At 39.2% G+C, this 5,000-nt stretch overlaps 1 protein-coding gene across 1 annotated transcript in view; it reads left to right on the forward strand.

Moving 5' to 3' along the window:
* Positions 1-5,000, forward strand: part of LOC106867387 (glutamate receptor ionotropic, NMDA 3A) — a 556,650-nt gene that overhangs the window by 517,443 nt on the left and 34,207 nt on the right. The gene's annotated exons all lie outside the window — the stretch shown is intronic.

Consider the following 5,000-nt stretch of genomic DNA (forward strand, 5'->3'; position numbering starts at 1 on the left):
TTTCAGCGTTTCTTATTGAAAAACGAAAGCATATATCATATCATATATATTTTATTAAGCATACCATATATACGTATGCGTGTGTGTATGTATGTGTGAGTGTGTGTGTGTGTGTGTGTGTGTGTGTGTGTGTGTGTGTGTGTGTGTGTGTGTGTGTGTGTGTGTGTGTGTGTGTGTGTGTACAAGCATACACTTATATAAGATGTTCACTGTGTAAGTATGACTGTGGAAACATGCCAGTGTGTAGCAGTGTCAATGTCAATTATTTCAATTTTGGCGTAGGAAGATAATGAATGTGCATAGGATTGTCTGAAGCAAGCCAGTGTGTGTCTGTTTTGTGAGCATTTGTAGGTGTGTGGGAGTTGTATGTAGCATGTTACTCTGTGGATTGTATGAATTAAGTTGTACCAATATCTGTTTGCGGTAGAGGTTTAGTTTATGCGTCTCTGTATGTTTATATATTCGTGGATGCGAATGCGTTGAGCGCGCAAGAGAGCGTTTAACGCAAAGTGACGGGTGGTTAGGGAGGAAGCTAACGTTATTAAGGGAAGACTATATAATTATCAATTCTGGTTGAGTAGGCTGTATTTAGCTGGAACATTAATTGTTGTTCATGATGCAATACGCGAGAGAGAGGAGATCCTTGCTGTACAATTTCGCAGTCAGCGCGTGGCACGAAGGAAGTTGAAGCGCTGGGTTACAGGTCGTGGTGATTTGGCGTTTCCTCCTTAGCCACTGCTTCTATCCAAATATTATTCCACTCCGTTGCCATCACTTCTTCAATCCTATAAGTTACTCTTTCCTTCCCATTGAGCTCATTCTTGCTCAATCTTAACGTCAACTTATGTGCTTATCTATCCGCTCCATGTGTTTCCAAAATTCTGCGTTCGACCATGATGCTTAGCAAATCTGTCTTCTTTTTTTTTCTCCACCATAGTTACCTCAATTTCAACACAGTCTTGGATCAAGTCACTTATTAGAGAAGTACAACTCCGAAATCTTCATTTTTAAAAATCTATTTCATGTTCACCTAAGTACTCATATTTTAATTGCCGTATATCATTGTCAATCTTTTCAACCTTCGAGTAAACTTCAGCGAACGTACTTTTGTTTGACTATACTCCTGGTAGATGCAAAAGCGCGCAACCACGTGGTTTTTGCTTACGCCTGAAACTATATCTGTTTCTGTCAATTAGCCGCTCGCTTTTACATCTTCCAAGGCTATAACCAAACAAAATCACGTCCGCTAAAGCGTACTCGCAGGTTCAAAGGTTTAAAAGTAACTTAGAATTCTTAGTTTCAATTAATTTTCTTATTCTTAGGAGTAAACTTGCTTAATCCAATAATGTCTTTAATATCCATGCTGAATTCATATACGGGTTTTTTTGAGCTTTTTCTTTTTTCAGTAGGGGTCCTCAGCCTTAGCTTAGCATGTCTCCTGTAGATAATTTTCAATCCTTGTCTTAGAGTTAGTTTATAGTTTAGATTTCTCTCTTCGAAGACAGATTTAGCTCAAAATCTCAATAATCATATATCCCAACGGCATACGAAGTTTTCTTTTATCCTTCACTTGTTTCAATTATTAGACTGCGGCCATGCTGGGGCACCGCCTAGAAGAATTTTTAGTCGAATAAGTCGATCATAGTACTTAAAATTTCTTTGCTAAGCCTGGTCCTTATTCTATCGGTCTCTTTAGCTTAACCGCTAAGGTACGGGGACGTAAACACACCAACACCGGTTATCAAGCAGTGGTGGGGGACAAACACAAACAGAAACACACACACACACGACATACACTCACACAAACACACATATATATACGACGGGCTTCTTTCAGCGTCCGCCTACCAAATCCACCCACAGGGCTTTGGTCGGCTCGAGACTATAGTAGAAGACACTTGCCCAAGGTACCACGCAGTGGGACTGAACCCAGAACCATGTGGTTAGGCAGCAAGCTTCATACCACATAGCCTGCACCTATATCAAAGTTTATCAAAGATTTCAAACTATAGACAGATATACGTTAGTAATTTTATTGCTCTGTTGTTCCCTGTTAATTTTCCTTTTATTTCATGGATGCTAGCAATATAAAATGCACTTTTTTGTTTGGGAGCTATGCATTTGAGAGGACGTTACTTCTGAAGCTTGTCTTGCATGTTATGCGTTAGAGCGTGATCGCATTAAACTACGGCATTTGTCATAAATCGGATGATGGTACGTATTATTTTCATTGCAGTTTCTATAGTTGTATTTTCATAGAATTGGTTTTATTTTAATTGATCCTCATGCTTTGTTTATGCCTCTCGTTATTGTTTTCTATAGTCGATCGAAGTTACAGTTATTTTTTTTTCTATCGTATTCAATATTGTTTTATGCATAATAAAGACAAGCAAGTCATAAAATAAGCATTACTTGTACTTTCTGAAGACCTAAATTGGTATCTTGTTTCTGCTCTTCGAATCGGTGTTGTTATTGTATATTTGCCTTACATTAAACAGTTTCACTCTCCATGTTCTAATTCGGTAAGAGTAGTGGATAAAACATCTTTTTGTCATTTAGTTATGCTTGTTTTCGTTCTGGGTTCGAATCTTACTTAGCATTTTATCGATCCAGGGTAGACAAAGTGAGTACGAGTCAAATGTTGAAGCGATCAAATTATATATAGTCCTTCTATTAAGAGCCATCATCATCAAGGCGACGTTAACACACCGGACGAAATGCTTAGCCGCATTTTATCCGTCTTTATGTTCTGAACTCAAAATTCCCGAGATCGACTTTACCTTTCATCATATCGCGGTCGATAAAATAAGGACCAGTTGAATAATGGGGGCTGATTTAATCGACTAGCCTCCTCCCACAAAATTTCAGACGTTGTGCCTATAATAGAAAGGATTATTATTATTATTATTATTAGTAGTAGTAGTAGTAGTAGTAGTAGTAGTAGTAGTAGTAGTAGTAGTAGTATTTAGTGAGAGAATTGTGCATGCCATCAAAGTGACACTCGGGTAAAATATACGAAGCCCAGTAGGATCTATTCCATCTCAATCACAGATTTTTAAATTAATTCTTTTTAACTAAACGGTTTGAAACTTCGAATACTGGTAGAATTTCTCACGTAGAACACGATTTACTCTGAACGTTTTGGACAAAATTTCATATTTTAGAAGTTATTTCCCGTTAAAGTTGTCGTATTTGAGTAATTTCAACCAATCAACGACGTGTATTCGTTTGAAGGAAGCTACTGCTGTTTGCGATAGTAAACGAAGAGGAACAACTTCCGGGCAGTATACCCATCGTGACTACTCGTCACAACCATATGTGCGCGATATGGTGATCTAATATCATGATTAACAGCGCATGACCTTGCAGGTGGAACCCAGTTAGAATTTTCTTTAGATCGAGTAGCCCATCCCGCTCAAAACGTCCCTGAATAAGGATTGTTTTAAAATGCTGAACGAAACACCCATGTTTCCAAAGGTGAATTGTCCAAGCCTCAAAGAATTCCTCTCAACACATGGCTATGATGCTCTCCCACTACTTCTGCTCGTGATCAGAGATGCACATATCTTCAGCCACTGAGGGACATGCTCATTATTATCATTACTATTTTTAGTAGTAGTAGTAGTAGTAGTAGTAGTAGTAGTAGTAGTAGTAGTAGTAGTAGTAGTAGTAGTAGTAGTAGTAGTATGTTCCTATTACTGTCACTTTTAATGTTTTTGAATCACAGGGGAGGGGAGGAGGGTGGAGGGGAGGGGGAGGAGGGGAGGGGAGGGGAGGGGAGGGGGGATGGGGGAGGGGGAGGGGGAGGGGAGGGGAGGGGGGAGGAGGAGGAGGAGGAGTTTTCGGTGATGTTTATTATGATACAGATAACAAAATTACTACATAATAGAAAACGTTCTTAATAAATTGCTTTTAAGTAAAACATTTGAATTATTTTATTGTTTGTTTTTTTCATTTGTATTTCATTTATTCATTTTCTTTTTTTGTTGCTGTTTTTATTTAATCATTATTCTGTTTCTTTATTTATGCGTTTGTTTTTCGGTCTGATTATCTGCGTTTTGGGGTTTATTTTGCATTTGTTTGGTTCAGGTCATGTTTTTTCTATTTTTGTTTTGTTCTATTTCTGCTTCTATGTTTATTGAACTTCTCTTTGATTGATGATGTTTTATCTCTGATGTTTATATATTATTTAGTATTTATTTACTATGCGTGAAACAATAAACAGCGAGCTCCTGGCAATTTGCGAGTGCAGGAATGCTTCAATCTATGGTTGAAGCCATTTTCTTTCACCTTATACTACTAATAATCTGGATGTTGTTGGCACTCCGTCGCTTACGACGTCGAGGGTTCCAGTTGATCCGATCAACGGAACAGCCTGCTCGTGAAATTAACGTGCATGTGGCTGAGCACTCCACAGACACGTGTACCCTTAACGTAGTTCTCGGGGATATTCAGCGTGACACAGTGTGACAAGGCTGACCTTTTGAATTACAAGCACAACAGAAACAGGAAGAAAGAGTGAGAGAAAGTTGTGGTGAAAGAGTACAGCAGGGTTCGCCACCATCCCCTGCCAGAGCCTCGTGGAGCTTTAGGTGTTTTCGCTCAATAAACACTCACAACGCCTGGTCTGGGAATCGAAACAAAAGAAGTGAATAAAACGTAGAAAAACGTGTGTACTTATTTTATCGACCCCGAAAGGATAAAAGCAAAGTCAGCTTCAGCGGAATTTGAACGCCGCTAAGCATTTCGCCCGGTGTGCTAACGATTCTGCCAGCCTGCTATCTTTTTACTGCGTATAATATTCTTGTCTCGTCTAGGCACAATGCCCAGAATTTTGGGGGCGGTTATCGACCACGAAAGGATGAAAGGCAAAGTCGACCACGGCGAAATTTGAACTCAGAACGTAAAGACAGACGAAATACCGCTAAGCATTTCGCCCGGTGTGCTAACGTTTCTTATTTCTTTATTGCTCACAAGGGGGTAAACATAGAGGGGACAAA

The sequence above is a fragment of the Octopus bimaculoides genome, chromosome 7 (assembly GCF_046866305.1).
Source record: "Octopus bimaculoides isolate indiv1 chromosome 7, ASM4686630v1, whole genome shotgun sequence".
Taxonomy (NCBI): domain Eukaryota; kingdom Metazoa; phylum Mollusca; class Cephalopoda; order Octopoda; family Octopodidae; genus Octopus; species Octopus bimaculoides.